The 19,527-nt window shown below is 37.8% G+C and overlaps 1 protein-coding gene across 2 annotated transcripts in view; it reads right to left on the bottom strand.

Moving 5' to 3' along the window:
* Positions 1–19,527, bottom strand: part of LOC127422981 (RNA binding protein fox-1 homolog 3-like) — a 624,242-nt gene that overhangs the window by 523,485 nt on the left and 81,230 nt on the right. For both annotated transcript variants that reach the window (XM_051666939.1, XM_051666938.1), the window contains exon 2: positions 11,363–11,469. The gene's annotated coding sequence lies outside the window, so the exon portion shown is untranslated. The remainder of the gene's footprint in view (positions 1–11,362; positions 11,470–19,527) is intronic.

Here is a 19,527-nt window from a genome sequence, read left to right as displayed (position 1 = left end):
TGTGGGACTGCAGAATAAAAATGCAACTTCAAAGCCTGTAGGTGCAATTTAATTTTTAATATGTTTACTGCTGACTGCAACAGCACCAAATGTTGCAGCTTTAATTTTTTATAATTATTTTTAGGGGTGCGTGCGTGTTAGATGTATCTCTATTCCATTACATCTGAAATGCTAGAAGTTTCTCTGACATCACAAAGTGAAAGAGTTTTTTTGGCTAAAACTCTGTACTGTATGTACAGAAATTACGTACAGTCATTTTAAACAAACGTATTTTTGAGAAATGATTTGCTTGAAATGGTGCTCGTGTTAACTTTCTTTCAAATAAATTAATTTGTTCTCTAATGCAATGACTTTCCAACAATTTTAAGTATTGCTTAAGTGTCCAAATACTTTTGGGGTACTGTGTATATATATATATATATATATATATATATATATATATATATATATATATATATGGGCCTTGCATTGTGCTGCTCAGCATGTCTTGCGATAATAACCATAAACTGCATCTGGTCAAGGTTATTTAAAATGATAACAGATTGTGGTTAAGATACAGGGCAAGATTCAAAACATAAGGCACAGCTATTAGCTCATTTTACCCGAACCACAATCCCTAACAGAGGACAATTGTGGGCGAGCCACGCCATGATAACAAAATCACCTTTATCCACATAGACAGGTGACAGCATCAGCAGTAGGGCTGCCAGTTGAACAGGCTGTCTGAAGCCATGCTGTGCCAAAAGAGTCCAGATCCACATGAAGGAATATACATTTTCCACAGCTTAATTGCGCAGAGGAGCATATTTAGGATTTTTTTAATCTTCTTTGAAGGCTGTATGTATGCATTAGTGACCATGTGTGTCTGTTAGCAGTGATAAGAATGAGGCTTTAAAGCTGAAGTATGTAATTTCCGCGACACTAGCACCACCGAATGGAATTGCAAAAAAAAAAAAAACAATGTTTTCAAAACAACTTTCTGAATACGCCCCTCGTCTGCAGTTGTTCAGTTGTGTCAGATAGTCCCGCCCCAAAGTCATGCCATTGGTGTGTTGTTGGGTAGGGTCTATGCGGGTGGCTTAAAACAAACACAGGAATGTTTATAGTGCCACAGAAACACAGTGTTTACAGTTTTTGAGAAAATTAACCTATTAATGGCTTACTTGTAGTTCTTTCTGCATATTAATCTGAGATAGAAGAAAGTATTTTCACACTAAAAAAATTACATACTTCAGCTTTAATGTTTGAGCTTAGAAAATAAGCAGTTCAGGGCTGCAGAGAATTCTGACCATTTGGGAACCAGTGTGTGCACTACCCTAACACATCTGGGGCCAGCCTTTGCGCTTAATTTCCACTAATGCCTGAACACAACATGCAACAAGGAAGAATTAACCACAGACAGGACCACTGACCTGGGCTTAGACAGAGTAGATAACAATCTCAACCCCCTTCTCTGTCTGTGGCACTCTCAGTCCTTCCTTTAATAAGGTTGAACAGGAAAGAAATATACTTTGGGACGTGTCCAATGTTGGAGGGTAACTATTTTAAATTAGCGCTACTAATTTAACTACATTGCTGTTTTTGAAACAGTGTAGATTGTCCATTATCAAGCTACATTTTCCAAAAAGCAATGTTGTTACGTGATTAAGCACTACATAGCTATCTATATTTTATGTCACAATGTATTTGCAGCCTTAAAACGGAGAAAAACAAAAGCAATCTCCAAGAATGTCTTCTCTACCTCTGTCTGGTAGTGTTGGAAAGTCTAGTAACTCACATTCATTTTAGCGAATTGGTTCATTCGGATGGTTTGCTCTAGCCAATCAACACGTTCAGACACTTAATTTTAACAAACTGGTTCAAAATAGAGTTAACGATTCATAACAAGTCATCCCGCAATAGTTCACAAAAATCACTGCGCCACCTCCATCATTTTATTTCGCAAAATCCAATGTTTTTTTTATTTATTTATTTTAGTTATTGTACCATATATGACTAAATACTGGTTTTATTATTTAATTTATGAATTATATAATCTAATAATTATTTAAAAGATACTATCCCAGTAAATAGCTTTGATGTAGCTAGCTCCTTTTTTGCAGTAACTTGTAGTGTAGCTGGCTTCTTTTTAGATTGCTTTACTGTAGTTTAATGACTTTAAATTACAAGTGGCTAGCAGCTTGGCAAACTACAGTTTCAAAGTAGCTTTACTAAGATTGAGAGTGTCTTAAGAACAGGTGTGTAACTGTACAGATGCTTGTCAATATTCAAAAGCATCAATGAGCATGTTTACATGCACACCAATATGCTGCTTACTCCCAAAAATCTCCTTATTTAAAAAATCTGCCAAAGCAAGAAAACGTGTTTTCATGAGATTTGAAATAATTGCTTTATTCTCTGCTTTTGACGTCAAACCGTGAAGAGACATGCGCTTGACATGTGCGCACATTGGATAACCTGGTGAGAACACCGGTAAAGGTGTTAACATGCCACGCGAAATCGGTGTAATGGGCAAAAATCTACCCATGACGACCGGTTTATTCTTACGCCGTTTATGACCTACACCGATAAAGGAACGCCGTTTATGCCGTTTACATGAACACGTGTTGTTGGCTTATTAAGCATAATCGGTAAAAGAACGTGCATGTAAACCCGCTCAATGATAAAAGCTACATCTATATAGTGGCTGTTTTACATTTTCTTAATGTCATACTCCCACTACAAGATTGTACACAATCTTGATGACAAAAAGACTTGCTTCCTGGCAAAGCTTTTGTAAGAGATACATATTTCTAGAATAGTGTGCCCTGAAGGACCCTCAAGGATCGAAAGAAAATACTGAAAGATCTTATGAGTGAACAAACATATCCTTTCATGAGTCGTGTCAGTGTTTTAATGCACTAGACGGCATATTTAGCAAACAAATGAAAAAAGGCAAATCTTGAGAACACAGTAACTGAGGCAATTAACAAGGAGGAAAGAAACACTATTTCAAATTAAAAGGAATGGTTAACCCCAAAATGAAAGTTCTGTCATTATTTATTCACTCCAATGTAGCTCTAAACCCATTTTAATTATTTCTTCTGTGGAACTCAAATGGACAAAATTGAAGAATCTAAAGCTCTTTGCTATATAATGAAAATAACTACTGACTCCAGGCTGTCAAACTCCAAAAAGAAAAAAAAGCACCATAAAATAACCTGACTTGAAGCCATAACTACTTTTACTGTGGTTCTATGATTTTGACTGTCATTTTTTAAAGCTTGACTGCACAGAGTCACTATTCACTTTCATTATATGTCAAAAAGCAGTGTAAAGGTTTTTAACCTTTTCGTGAGTGGGGTCTAAATTCCTCTGCAGTGCCCCCTGGAATGAGTTATTTTTGCACGTGACACTGCACAGCCTGTAGAGGGGGTAGAGTGTAGGCAAATATTTACTTTTTTACTTTTTATTTTTTATTTATTATTATTATTTAAATTTTTGATTTCTTGTCATAAAAAAAATACAGTATATAATATAGTAAACATGTGAACAGATGGGTTATGTCTGCTGTACAGTTTTTGTTTTATTTATTTATTTTGTTTTTATAGCTGTAAAAAAAAAATAAAATAAAATAAAATGATAGATGTGTAAATTGTGTTATGTGTAAAAAAAAATGTTTATTGTAATTGTCATACTGCTGTGTTGCTTGGAACTGCACCCAAGACTTTCACCCACTGTTGCACTTGTGTATATGGTTTAATGACAATCAAGGGATTTGACTTTGACAAATGAACAAATAATATCAGCAGTCCAGTTTGCCTATGCACCGTGAGTATACGAGTTTTAAACTGTTATTGTGGTGCTTTTGTGATAGTTTGGCTGTCTTTTTCAGAAAACTTTTATATAACTTTTATATGATTGCATATAACTATTATATGCCTGAATATGTTTGAGTTGCTGTTTGTGTGAAAGAAAAACGCATCTGCGCCTAATCAGCAGACGTGGCTGCATGCATGGGGAGATAGCACTGAGATATGATGGCTGTGTATATACAAGCTGCACACTGTTGCCGTGGTACTTTGGTGACAATTTGGCTGTTTGTTACATAAAATAATCATATTATGTGCTTAAAAAGACTCTTTGAGTAGCTGTTTGTTTGATGAAAGACAACCGCTACTAATGTAAACATATGGCAGCATGCATCGGAGGAAGATCGTGTTTGATGTATTGACTGTGTGTATAAGACCTATAAACTTTTTATTGTGGTACTTTGGTGACGAGTTGGATGTATGTATATAAAATATACTTATTCTGTGGTTGAAAAGACTGTAGGAGTAACTGTTTGAGCGAATATAAATAGCAGACGCTGGACCAGTCAGCCTGTTTCAGCGCAAAAGCCGATTTGAATCTGGCAGCTTGTAACGTAACTGGCTGTTGCAGAAACATGTGTGTGATGCTACTCTGTGGGGCCCAGTTATTAACCGTCACATATGTGTGACAGTACATATGAAAGGGTTAAAATGTTGCCTTTTTCGGGGCCTGGTAGCTCAGCGAGTATTGACGCTGACTACCACTCCTGGAGTTGCAAGTTCGAATCCAGGGCGTGCTCAGTGACTCCAGCCAGGTCTCCTAAGCAACCAAATTGGCCTGGTTGCTAGGGAGGGTAAAGTCACATGGGGTAACCTCCTCGTGGTCATGATTAGGGGTTCTCATTCTCAATGGGGTGCATGGTAAGTTGTGTGTGGTTCACAAAAACATGAGCCTCCCATGCTGTGAGTCTCCGCGGTGTCATGCACAGCCAGCCACTTGATAATTTGCGCGGATTGACTGTCTCAGAAGCGGAGGCAACTAAGACTTGTCCTCCGCTACCCGGATTGAGGTGAGTAACTACACCACCATGAGGACCTACTAAGTGGTGGGAATTGGTCATTCCAAATTGGGAGAAAAGGGGATCCAAAAAAATAATAAAATAAATGTTGCCTATTTTGTTCAGTGTTTCATTTTGGGAGGAACTATTCCTCTAACATAGGCGTGAAGAATACAAATTCTCAAGACCAAGTTCTGTTCAATCTCTGCCTTCACAGGTATGTAATCTGTGTAGTGAATGACATGTCAGGCTCTCCCAAACAACAGAGCCAAGATTTACACCCCTCCATCCACTTATCAAGTGTCATGCAGAAAAATAATCCTGCTGACATAAGAGCGATAGCATGCTTGTCCTTCAGCAAAAAAATAAAATAAAAAAAAAAAAAAAAAAAAAAAATATTAAAAGAAAGTATTACTAAAATGAAGAGCTTTCAAAATAAATCTCCCCTAGGTAAATAAAGTTGTCATGCACTGGATTTTTATCAACTCAATGTCAATAAATAAATAAATAAAACATCACTCATGGACATTTCACCCAATATGTTTATTGTATTACCCTTTTGAAAGGGCAGTGTGACAATATGTAGCAATCAGGTCTTTCATCTGATTGGTCGATCTGGGTTCGAGATTGTGTTTGAGACCCAGCTATCCACTTAAATGCTGCATTCCCATGGTTGTTACTTCCAGAATGGCTTTGAGCATGCTGAATTGCATCAGTTCTGATGGATTTCTCTTTAACAGCCTTTAGAAACAGTCTGACAGGTGTGAGAAAGATGAATAAATGTCATTCACTGGAACTGTTGCTTTGATGCATAGGGGGAATGTGTCAAGTCTTGGCAAGGATGTTTAAGAAATACACATTTCACAAAGATTCTTTCACTAAATCACACGTAAACCTGCATATGTATCATCCAAGACATGTATGATCTGAGGGAGAGAGAAAAAACAGGCCTTGTGCCAGACCTATGAATTTTAATTCAAAGTTAGTTTGGTATTAGATCGGACAGAGTGTTCCCTGTACCTTTTCGCACGTGCGATCAAACTGGTGTGATTATACTAGGTTGGGCTCAGACGCATACGATCAAACCGGTGTGATCTGCATTCATGCTGCTGTTTACCAGCAAAATCGGTTGTCATAATGACTGAAGCAGTTGTCATAATGAACCAGCTGCTCAAATAGTCTTTTCAACATCACAATTTCTTTATTTTTACATGTTAAAAACTTTAAAACTATCACTAAATAAAAGTATAAAGCCATTACCGTCGGAGCGCACTGTTTACATGCAGCGCTGCGGCAATGTTTTTTAATGTCAAAGAATATACAAATTAGTCAGTCCACTCGAGCCTTCTCCCATTCCGTCCATCACAACCACTTCTGGGGCTGGGAGAGTGGAAGGGCTAGGTTTTTAGAAACTTCTATGCTCCTCCTTCCCATCTTGCATTGCAATGAAAATATGGCAGAAAATATGGCGAAAAGGTCAACCATACATATATAAACGTGATTAAGCCAAAAGCGCTAATCTCTTTTTGTGCTAACAATCTGCGACCGTGACGAGTGGCAGGACATTTTGTCCCACTCTATGTAACATACAGTACAGTGAAAAAGTTGTAGGCACTTGTGAAAAATGTTGCATATTGAGGATGTCTTCAAAAATAATGCTATAAATGCATCAATTAACGTCAAACATAGTCCAGTAAACTTTAAAAAAAAAGCTAAATCAATATTTGGTGTGACCACATTTGCTTTCAAAACAGCACTAATTCTCCTAGGTACACCTGGACACAGTTTGTCTTGGGTGTTGGCAGATAGGATGTTCCAAACTTCTTGGAGAATTTGCTACAGTTCTTCCATCTATTTAGGCTGTCTCAATTGCTTCTTTCTCTTTAAGTGGGGGGCTCTGTGGGGGCTATGCCATCTGTTGCAGGGCTCCCTGTTCATCTATTCTATTCTATTTGCAAAAGAAATGTTTGGGCGTCTAAAATGTATATTTCCTACTGACACACTAAACCTGAAGATATAAATAACCATCTTAAGACAAATGTTTTCGTGAAGCATCTTATGTGCCCAAAAACTTTTTCACAGCACTGTATACTAAAAGTGCACTCAGTAATTTCTTGTTTGTGTCACACTGTCCATCATCTTTGACTTACACATTGTCCTAAACAGAAGTGATACCATTAAGCAAAACGTGATAAAAGGTTCCTCTTCCATGTTAATCAAATTTGTTTGTCCTAACCAGTTGCAACCGAGATAAGCAACAAGCGACATTTTGTCGATAGCTTGGTTTCTATTTCTGTGCCATCACGCTAGGTAGCCCCATCCATTATGAACTCTAATAGAGCGTGCAGTTCCCATCCACTTTTTTCAGCTGTCTTGGTTCAGGAAATATTATTACCATTAATTTCTTCTATAGGCATTTCATAAAATTGTCTAAGCTATGAACCAAATCAACCAGCTCTGAGGTGAATCACAGCATTACAAACTTTGATTTCAAACAAAACATTATTCCAAAATCTGAAGAAAAAAAAAAACACAAAGGTACAAGACTGTGTACTTACCGTTTTTCCTGAGGACATAAACTACAATCCCATGAAGCACTGCGAATTACGTAATAAAATAAAAAAATATGGAAAAATGTTAAACGATCAACTTTAAGTTGTTGACTATAAGTATAGAAATAATATATTTAAATTTTATTGAATTATTATTCAGGTATTTACAAATATATACAGTTGAAGTCAGAAGTTTACATACACTTAGACTGAAGTCATTAAAACAGATTTTTTAACAACTCCACAGATATCATATTAGTAAACTATAGTTTTGGCAAGTCATTTAGGACATCTGCTTTGTGCATGACACGAGTAATTTTCCCAACAATTGTTAACAGACAGATTGTTTCACTTTTAATTGACTATATCACAATTCCAGTGGGTCAGATGTTTACATTCACCAAATTAACCGTGCCTTTAAGTAGCTTGAAAAATTCCAGAAAATGATATCAAGCCTTTAGACAATTAGCCAATTAGCTTCTGACAGAAGATGTACTGAATTGGAGGTGTACCTGTGGATGTGTTTTAAGGCCTACCTTCAAACTCAGTGCCTCTTTGATTGACATCATGGGGAAATCAAAAGAAATCAGCCAAGACCTCAGAAAAAAAATTGTGGACCTCCACAAGTCTGGTTCATTCTTGGGATCAATTTCCAAATGCCTGAAGGTACCACATTCATCTGTACAAACAACAGTATGCAAGTATAAACACCATGGGACCATGCAGCCATCATACCGCTCAGGAAGAAGACGCATTCTGTCACCTAGAGATTAATGTAATTTGGTGCAAAAAGTGCAAATCAATCCCAGAACAACAGCAAAGGACCTTGTGAATATGCTGGAGGAAACAGGTAGACATGTATCTATATCCACAGTAAAACGAGTCCTATATCGACATAACCTGAAAGGCTGCTTAGCAAGGAAGAAGTCAATGCTCCAAAACCGGCATTAAAAAAGCCAGACTACAGTTTGCAAGTGCACATGGGGACAAAGATCTTAATTTCTGAAGAAATTTATTCTGGTCTGATTAAACAAAAATGGAACTTTTTGGCCATACTGAACATCGTTATGTTTGGAGGAAAAAGGGTGAGGCTTGCAAGCCGAAGAACCCCATCCCAACTGTGAAACATGGGGGTGGAAGTATCATGTTGTTGGGGTGCTTTGCTGCAGGAGGGAATGGTGCGCTTCACAAAATAGATGGCATCATGAGGAAGGAAAATTATGTGTATATATTGAAGCAACATCTCAAGACATCAGCCATGAAGTTAAAGCTCAGTCACAAACGGGTCTTCCAAATGGACAATGGCCCCAATCATACCTCCAAAGTTGAGGCAAAATGGCTTAAGGACTACAAAGTCAAGGTAATGGAGTGGCCATCACAAAGCCCTGACCTCAATCTGATAGAAAACGTGTGGGCAGAACTGCAAAAGTGTGTGCGATCAAAGAGGCCTACAAACCTGTCTCAGTTACACCAGTTCTGTCTGGAGGAATGGGACAAAATTCTAGCAACTTATTGTGAGAAGCTTGTGGAAGGCTACCCAAAATACTACTTAAAAACAATTTAAAGGCAATGCTACCAAATACTAACAAAGTGTATGTAAACTTCTTACCCACTTGGAATGTGATGAAAGAAATAAAAGCTGAAATAAATAATTCTCTCTACTATTATCCTGACATTTCACATTCTTAAAATAAAGTAATGATCCTAACTGAACTAAGACAGGGAATGTTTTCTATGGTTAAATGTCAGGACTTGTGAAAAACTGAGTTTAAATGTATTTGGCTAAGTTGTATGTAAACTTCTGACTTCAACTGTAAGTAGTTTGAGAATGTGCTTTGAGGTGCGCTTTGTTGGATGTGAATTTCTGATTGGTAGAATGTTTTTCTTAAGGATCATGGGTAGTGTAGTTCTTCACCAGGAATTCCATACTACTATTCTAAATTGTAGAATTTTTTCAATTTACAATTTCTAAAAATTTAATTTAAAATAAAAGTGGACTGATGGCATGTACCATCGATTAAACACCTTGGAGCTCATTGTAGATCCGTATTATAAGGTTTATGAGTAATCGTTAAAAATGAATGGGAATGGGATTTTTACTTCCAAAACCCGACTGCTATTGGTCCAAAAATCATGCTCCTCATAACTTTACATTAAACAAAAAAATAAAAAAATTCTGATTAACTGTTACTGTGCTGAGTCACACAACATTTTAGCATTCGGTCTAGCCAGGCAACTTGTCAATGGAATCTTGTTGTGTGGCATAATAATAATGTAACAATGCTTTATTAATTGCAGTTCAAATGACAGTGTCAAATATTAGTGTCTGGTCACCTTTGATGCCTTAAACGATACAGTTTGCATTGGGGATAGACCAGTACTCTCATCGTGGCTTTGGGAGCTACAAAACTGACTGACTTCTTGGCAAGATCATCACTCATATGCTTGTGCCCTTGGGAGTCTTTCATATTTTTTTTCTCTTCACTCTCATGGAGTTTCTGTGCCGTCCTTCATGCTGAGTTTGTGAAATGAGCCTCCCTGTACCAATTTGTCCTGGACTTCCACCCCACTGTCCTGATAGACCACCTGCCCAGGGCCTCTCATTGCTCCCATACAGGGGGTGGCAGTGCCCTCCATAGGCCCTAACCCCTAAACCCTGTGGCCTTAATGGCTACTGTGGTGCCCTACCGTGCCAAGCAGCCAAGCATGACTCTGCACCACCAGACTTTAACACTGTGTTGGAATGCTAATGACCTCATCCATTCCCATTTTATGTTCTACTCCAGACACGCAGACAACCCTTCCCCCACAAGCTATGGTTTCCATTCAAACATGCATGCAAAGAATGACGGTTTGTATTAATAAGAGGTTTGTATTACTGAAAAAGGCTCTACAATCAGCATATTCTTGAAAATAACAAGACTCAGACAAACGTTTCGAGAGGGACTTTTCACTGTGAATACCTTTTAGCTGGTTGTGCACTTGACTGTCACTCTGCGTGAGTTCACTAGATCAAGTGCATTTATAGACACTTCTTCTCACACCCCCCACCCGCATACCTGGGCTGAATGAGCAACAAAATCCTCCGGCACTAGAATCCTCTTGGACACATTCAGTCCTTAGGAGGCAAGTGGAGCACGGAGTCAGTGTTTACTTAAAATGAGAAACAGATTTAGAATTGTTGGGGAGGAAAATAGGAAATGCAACCAATTCTTAGCATACTTTCAATATAGCTCAGGGATTTGAGTGGCTCTTGATATTACCAAAAGCTAAGGTATTCCGTTGATTGATGAAACTAGTCATCAAACCCTGTTTAGTCTGCAGGACATCTCCTTACAGAACCCTACAAAAGGCTGGTATCACTGTTCAGTAGTTCCCCATGCATATCTATACAGAAACAACCCCTGCAAATAGGAAGATCTATACAAAAACACAACACCCTTACTTGTTTTATGGTCTGCACAGCATGGGCTATAAAAAACTATTCAATATTTACATACAATTTTTGCAACAAACACGGGCGCTGAATTGTTCATATTCAGAAAAGGAATTATTTAGCATCCAAAAATAAATAAATAAATAAACCTGGTCTCCATGCATAAATACAATCTTCACAGTAAGATTATTATTATTATAATGTTTTTTTTTTTTTTTTTTTTTTTTTTTTTTAAGTGAGTGTGAAGGGGTTCAAAGCTGTACAGTATACTTGATATGCATTATTTAATTTTAAAATCTTGTCCTGCATCCCTTCTTGCCCAAAATTCTGACATGGTGAATAGGCTTTAACTGTTGTTTACATTAGGTGGTGTAAAAACTAGGATCGGTTGCAAAATATACAAGATTGGGCTGAAATCATTTAAAAGATACTATGTAAGACACCCTAAACAGTAAGGGAAATCTACATCTAGTCTATTCAAGACCATACTATGGAAATTAACCTGAATGTTTTGTGCATGCTTACCAGATCTGAGAAGTCTTGTATTCTGCCGGGAAGTAGTCTGGATGCTCTCCACTGCTATCAGAGACTAGGATTCAATTGGCAGCATTTCTTCTTGTCTGAACCGAATTCTATAGAAAATAAGACACGGATGAAAAATAACTCAGAGATGTAGAGAATTAGTATATGTACTGTTATCAAAAAGCATTATAAGCAATAAATCATGTCAAACACGAATGCTATGTCAAATCCATAATCAAAACATTGTAAAACAAGAAAAGGCATTTGTGATATAATGTCTACCCATAATTCCAGTCTGAGTGGTAAAATCTATATGCTGTTGCTGATGTACAGTCAGTGGTGTACCACAACTTTTGAGACAGGGCCCTACCCACAAGTGATGACATCATGCATATGCATTTGTATCGGGTTGAAAAGAGTATCGCTAATAGAGACATGTTATTTTGGGCAATTTAGCCCTCTCTTTAATACTTCTTGTTTATATGTATCCTCTTAATATTTTTCTGAAAAACTGTCTGTTCATTTTTTTAGATTTCAGTCATTTAGAAAATGTAAATCTGATAAAGCAAGTCTACAGTGAATCAGCATTGGAGAGTTACATTTTGAACCAATCAGAAAGCATTTGAATATAACATAAATTAAAAGGATGTCATTCCGCAATCCCAGAATGGAGTTTCAAATATTTCTTTCGCATTGCAGGAAAGCAGTTGACTTGGCAAAGGATGCTCCTTAGTGCATCTTGTATTCTGTCTGCAGTGCATATAAATCAAAACCAATATATATTGTATATACTGTATATATATAACATTTAAGCATGATTCCTGTCAAAACACATTTAGGCCTGTGAAGTCAGGCTGTCAAACTGAAATTTTAACAATTGTCTTTTTGAATATTTAAATTTTTTATGTGAGCCAAAAACTGACGATGACTTAGGTGGAGGTCTTTGGCCATTGCATCATTCTCTTATACGAATACCATTACTATCTGGGAATATTCCTACCTTGTATACAACTGTGATAAAAAATATATATATTTTTTTTTTTAAAAATTAAAAAAATAAAAACACTGTGGTATTGCCGGTGTATTTGGAAGCTTGAGTACAGCAATAGTACAATGGCACAAGTATATGGTGCAACAATAAAAAAGTTAACATAGAACTGTCTTTTGATGTGTTTTCCTATTTTACTTTTTTATCTAAGCTGAAAGTGCATTAATTTAGCTATTTGTACGCCTCTCATCACCAAAAAATGTATCGTTTCAAAAACACTCTCTATTACAGTATACTTTGGAAAACAATAATGGTATTAAATATATATATATATATTTTTTTGTTTTGTTTTGTTTTTAAAAAAAAAAAAAAAAAAAAACAATCCTATCCTCTACAGTTCTAAAACCCGCCACTGGCCAACCTGTGATTATCACTGTCCAGTCATGTCACTAAACCAAGCAATAACTTGGGCAAATTAGATGAGGTACAGAGGACAGGCCCTATGCCCTAGTAACCCTATCCACCCTCTTCCTCTCTCTAGAGAATACTGCTGGATGGAAACCATGCTGGAGGTCACCAGCTGACGGAGAAAAATATGAGGGTTTCCAAACAGTGTGGCAGCCTGAGGGAGCAGGCCAGGGTCAGCCCTCCACCTTGCCCAAACAGAACTATTCATTTCATTGCCCTTGTACCAGCATGAATTTATTGCAGAACACTTGTTCTATTTTATCTTTGAGTCTCTTTTTCTTTTTTCTACCTTACCTTCAGCTCAGGTCTGCACAGCATTTGAACTGGACCTAAAAGTGTCTGTTCACACTCACCTTAAAACACCTTTAACAGTCATTCTCCTGGGACGGTTATTGCTACAGTTGTACAGTCTGTATTTCTACTTATTTTCTCAGCAAAAAATCGAGTTATTTTTCTTCCAGTTTTCAGGAAGAATACAATTTCTCTTGTTAAGCATCCCACACATCCTACATTTTCAACAGCACCCTACTTCATGCACAAGATATTTTGATGTTTTGAAACTGTGATTTTGAAATCCAAACTTTTGCACCAATTAAAAAGATTGACTCTCCAATTAACTGTGAGTCAATGCCACAGTTTTGAAGGAAGCATTTGACCAGTAATTGGATGTATTATTTTCGACTTTAAAATACTTTCTCCTATGCCGAGAAATGCATTATATTCGTAAGATGATTTCCCCAAAAGTGTGAATACTGTTTGCAACCCGACCAGCCCGACATGTCAGCTTCTGGCTCAACCAATGGTGTGAGGCTATCTGTTTTGGTGACCAATGGAAGACAGTTGGGAAGGTTTGGTAAACCAGTTTGAAAACATTCATTTTTGGAATCCCTTTTGGTGATGCTAGCAGTTCAGACATTTGACACTTCAATAAATTATTTCAGCATTAACTCTTAGTTTTTCTGTAATATGCAGAAATGTGGCACTGTCAGCTGTAAACAGCCGCCGCTCCTCACAAATCTGCCTTCTTAATGGCTTGATTAAGGTATCTGTTCTCCAAAGTGTTTCAAGAGCCAGCAGCTCTGGGGCAGACAGCTTTGAAGCCCCTGAAAACACAATGCCAGTGCTGAGAAAAGCTCCACTTTAGCTCCCTATGTCCGCCCCTCGTCGCTTTTCTGGCAGCTCACACAATCCCTCTCCTCCATCATGCCTTCCAAAAATAAGGACAGACGATCTCAGGGTTCTTTAATGAACTGTCAAGTGCTTCAGCTCCAGGCTGTACACAAAGATAGGCACCTCAGCAGAGCTCAAACTTACTGTACAGAATAGCGTATAAAGAGAAACCTGTAAAAAAACAAGGCACCTGAGTTCACCTAGAGTATTTCCATCTCGGCATTAGGCATTCTCTAGATTCTGTCAAAGTAAGCAATCTAAAGTGTTGATTGCACAAAATGTAATTTGCTTGTAGCATTTTTTATTTTTTTCCCTTTTCTCCCCAATTTGGAATGCACAATTCCCAATGCGCTCTAAGTCCTTGTGGTGGTGTAGTGACTCGCCTCAATCCAGGTGGCAGAGGACGAATCTCAGTTGCCTCCGCGTCTGAGACCGTCAATCCACACATCTTATCACATGGCTTGTTGAGCAAGTTACCGCAGAGACAGAGCACGTGAGGAGGCTTCACGCTATTCTCCACGGCATCCACGTACAATTCACCATGCACCCCACTGAGAGTGAGAACCACACATTAAAGTGACCACAAGGAGGGTGACTCTACCCGCCCTAGCAACCGGCCAATTTGGTTGCTTAGGAGACCTGGCTGGAGTCACTCAGCACACCCTGTATTTGAACTTGCGACTCCAGGGGTGGTAGTCAGCATCTTTATTCGCTGAGCTATCCAGGCCCCCAGCTTGTAGCATTTTAATTTTATTGAACTTTGTAGTGTTTTTCACAATATAAATCTCAATTCACACTCCGTCCTCATGGGGGCACCTTCATAACTGGCATGAAATCCATTCTTTATATATTTCGTTTGTGTATAGCCACACCTCAGCGTACTGCCTACATACCTCAGAAAACATAGTCAATAACATATTTCCATTTCTGATTGGACACTATACAGCAATATTTAGTTATCAAGTTTGAATCAGAATGACTTTTATTCACCAGTAGGTCATACAAAATGGGAATACGTTCCTTTGCTCACCAGCAGTTAGATATACAAAATTCTATTTTTGCCTGTATCAGCTGTACCAGTTAACACTGAGGTATAAGATATGACAGCCTAATGCTGGTCACATTATCTGGTCATCTAGTATTGGTTATCTGGGCACTGATGTTCCACATTGATGTTTCCAGTTATGAAGGAATAAATGAATGAACCAGCTGAATGGAGGATATTTATCGGTGCAGATTTACTGTTTTTACTAGTTTAGCACTGATAAATAGCACACAAAGGGCTTGTTTAAATTCACCAGGCCAGGGACAAGTTTTTTTTTTTTTTTTTATTGGTGGGCTACACTCCCCAAGGTTCAATAAGTTACAGACTTGGGTATTTTGCAATGTTAATAAAATCTAACTAAACGTAGTCTTGCACCAAGTTGTTTATAATATCATAAAAATATAATCTATAAAAATTAACTTCATAGATAAATAAATAACATCATGAATTTTCCGGAGATTTGGAAGAAAAAAAGCCACTGTAAAAAAAAGGTGTTGATTAAAGACAGAAGCTTGTTTTTACTTTTGCAAACATTCACTTCAAGGTTGAACATGCACACTCGCACACATACACACAAAGGATGATGCCACACACAAATGCAATGTACAATTACTTTGTGATACAATACCAACACATTAGCATAATAAAGAACAATATGCCAGCTTAGCACAACTCTAATAATAGTGCACTGAAAATAGAGCCTCTCTCAGCTGAGGTACGAGGAAGCAATACTGGATGTGTATATATGTGTTTTACAGGCATGCAGACAACCATCCATGAGACACCATTTGATAAACTAGTGAATAAAACAGTCATTATATCACAGGTTATAACAAACCCAAACAATCTTCTGTTTTCCCAGGAACATTGATTTGATTTGCTCTGATATTTTGTTATTTGGGAATCTGCTATCATGCAGGCAGAATCAGATCATCCAGAAAATAAATGTGAGGATTATAAAAATGTAGGTTATTCTGCTGCATTTTCCATGACAGTTCTCTGACATCACCGCCCGTGTGGATGACTGATTGACCCTGTTAAGACCAGCATATTATATATTTTGGATGCTGCCTTGCTGAAAGACACATCTAAAACCAGCCTTCGTTGTGGTCTTAGTTGGTCTCATAGCCTGGTCAGCCTGGTTTGTTGGCTGGTTTAAGTGGGGTTTTGGCTGCTTTTTAGCTGGCCAGGCTGAGAGACCAACTGGCCTCCCTGCTAAACCAGCTAAAATCCAGCATATTAAACTAGTTAAGACCAGCAAGTCAATTTATGCTGTTTTAGCCTCACATTTTACTGGTGAACAGGATGGCTTTGCTAGTCCACCAGCTAGACCAGCATCTAATCAGCCCAAACAAGCATAAACCAGCCTAATCCAGTATGGAAATTCCTAGAACCAAAACACACAGTACATGAACTAAGCCACAGCTAAGGTGGTTATGATTCCTTTTTTTTTTTTTTTTTTTTTTTTTTTTAAGAGGGCAATCAGTTCTGTGCCACTGCTCACACCACAGATTGACATGTTCTCCAGTGGTTCCTACAGCCACGGTCCACTTTGTCCTAACCCCCACCCCCCCTTCCCTACCACTACCTACTAGTGTGCTACTGCAAACCAGTGAAGTGAAACCGATGTGAAAAATTCCTTCCCAGCTTTTAAAAAGCACTTTGATTCTTAAAAAAGAAGTGCTTTGACTCTCTTTGTCATCATATCACCTACATAAACAAACCAATCTGCAATAAACAGCAATATGTTGAGATTGTGTTGATGCTGGTATCAAATGAATGGAGCCTGGTGATTTGCACAGACAGAAGGAATTATAGCAGTTTTTGTATAAACAAGTTGATTAATTAATCAAATTAATCACAGTTAATTGTATATTGTTTCAGAGAAAAGCCCCCAAACATGAACATAATTCAAAGATCATATTGCTATGGCAGACAAGCAGATCATTGAATAGCCATTACCAAAAGTGAGTTTTAGAAGTTTTATTTCCATATCATTGAACATAAGCCTATGACTGGCCTACAGTTCACAGCAATACATTTTGCAACTGAGCTTGTAAAAATGTCTGATGTAGATGAGTTTTTAAGATGTATTAATTTCCTTATTTGCATTCAGCAGCTGTGAATTATGAATGGCACTGCTGAAATTTCACATGGTTCATTAATATTCTTGATGCAACGTAACGCTTACTAGCCCCAGTCAGCTACATGCCTTCTACACTGTGCACAGTAGTGATTTTTTGTTTGTAAACAAATCTGTCTTTTTGAATGAATTTTTTAAATGAACAAACCATTTACGTTCACTTTCGTACTGACGACTCATATTTCATGTCCACTGACATCTCTCCCTTTCGAAGCCAATGACCTCTAGTTTGAAGTGCGAGACTGCTTTGGTGGCTTTTCATGCCTGTAAAGACTGACTATAGCATGAGCCAATAGCATTTGAGTGTGGGCTGTGAAGGATCATATCATTGGTTTGACCCACTGAAAGAATATACACCTTCACTGAACGAGCGAGGATCAGGACCTGTTGACCGACTGAAGGAGGGGAGGAGGTATGTAGATTGTATGTACTTTTGTAATCTTGTTCAACAGGGAAAGAAAGTGGCTGGATGAAGTATGAGAAAAGTGACTGATGACAATACAATCAGGACATAATTGAATCACTTATAATTATTTTAGGCTAATATTGCTATCTTTTTGTATAGTCATGCACAGCAGTTGTGGGTTCATGGATGCACACACAACAGCACCGCTGCTGAAAAAAATCACAGGGGATGCTGTGTGAAGTTATAAGTTGTTCAACTTTGAAAAAACACATTTCAAGCTCACTGCATTCTATTCCATACTGTTACGCATAGTCTAGTCATTTTTGCTAGTCGAACAGCTCCTTGCTCATTCTGTTCTGCCACCTCTCAGTAAACGTGTTTTCAGTTCACCGCGGACCTGCAAAAACATGCATTTAGATGGTGTAATAAACAAAAATTAATTGTTTACATTCTCCTCTAAAAATAAAATATAGGAAAAAAAAAACAAAAAAAAAACACATGCCTTGTTGCCTCGCTGACCATTCAAATGACTTAACAGACAGTGTTTGCGTATGAAGGTACCTCCGGAAACTGGTTTTGGACAGGCTTCCGAGGCAGAACTACGTCCCATCATTGCTAGGATACCAGTATTTATTCAGCCCAACTGAACCACAAAGGTCTAATAATCTAGAATAAAATGAAGAGGGTTTTGGCAATAACCAAGTGTATGTTTAATAACTGCATTACTAATTTATCACTAGAAATGGAAGCAAAAGTTGCAAAAAAATAAGGGGAAAAAATTGCTCAACTGCCCCTTCGGCCGCTGTGGAACCGCACGCACAGGATTGTGGGATTTCATTTGCAGCATAGGCTATATCTATGCTGGGTTAAAAAATCGATCAGATGACTGTATCTCAGTAGACAGGATGTGATGTGAACACTGGATTCGGATGTGCCTTGATCCCTTCATACCTCTGTAGACAGCCTCCAAAGGCAGCACTGGATTACTCATCATTTAAACATTCTTTTTTAGGCTCTAGATAATGTTAGGCCATTAGCCATAATGTGTATATATATATATATATATATATATATATATAGGGCTGTCAATCGCTAAACAAATTCAGAAATACTCAAACCAGCCCATCTAGCACCAACAATCATGCCACGGTTCAAATCCTTGAGATATTTTTTTTTTCCCATTCTGATGGTTGATGTGAACATTAACTGAAGCTCCTGACAAGTATCTGCATGTTTTACGCACTGCACTGCTGCCACACGATTGGCTGATTAGATAATCACATGGATGATCGCATGTTGGTGTCAGACGGACTGGTTTGAGTATTTCTGTAACTGCTGATCTCCTGGGATTTTCACACACAACAGTTTCTAGAATTTACTCAGAATGGTGCCAAAAAAAAAAAAAAAAAAAAAAAACAGTGAGCGGCAGTTCTGTGGATGGAAATGCCTTGTTGATGAGAGAGGTCAGCAGAGAAGGGCCAGACTGCTTCGAACTGACAAAGTCTACGGTAACTCCGATTACTGCTCTGTACAATTGTGGTGAGAAGAATATCATCTCAGAATGCTATTCAGAGATGCGGGTTGACGCTGTTTTGGTGGCATGAGGGGAACCTACACAATATTAGGCAGGTGGTTTTAATCTTGTGGCTGATCAGTGTATATATATATATATATATATATATATATATATATATATATATATATATATATATATATATAGTTGAAGTCAAAAGTTTACATACACTTAGGTTGAAGTCATTAAAACTCATTTTTTAACCACTCCACAGATTTAATATTAGCAACTATAGTTTTGGCAAGCCGTTTAGGACATCTACTGTGTGCATGACACGAGAAATTTTCCAACAATTGTTTACAGACAGATTGTTTCACTTTTAATTGACTATATCACAATTCCAGTGGGTCAGAAGTTTACATACACTGAGTTAAC

The sequence above is a fragment of the Myxocyprinus asiaticus genome, chromosome 32, assembly GCF_019703515.2.
Source record: "Myxocyprinus asiaticus isolate MX2 ecotype Aquarium Trade chromosome 32, UBuf_Myxa_2, whole genome shotgun sequence".
In the NCBI taxonomy this organism is placed as follows: domain Eukaryota; kingdom Metazoa; phylum Chordata; class Actinopteri; order Cypriniformes; family Catostomidae; genus Myxocyprinus; species Myxocyprinus asiaticus.
Note: the sequence above shows the minus strand (reverse complement) of the source record. Positions and strands in the feature narration are given on the sequence as shown.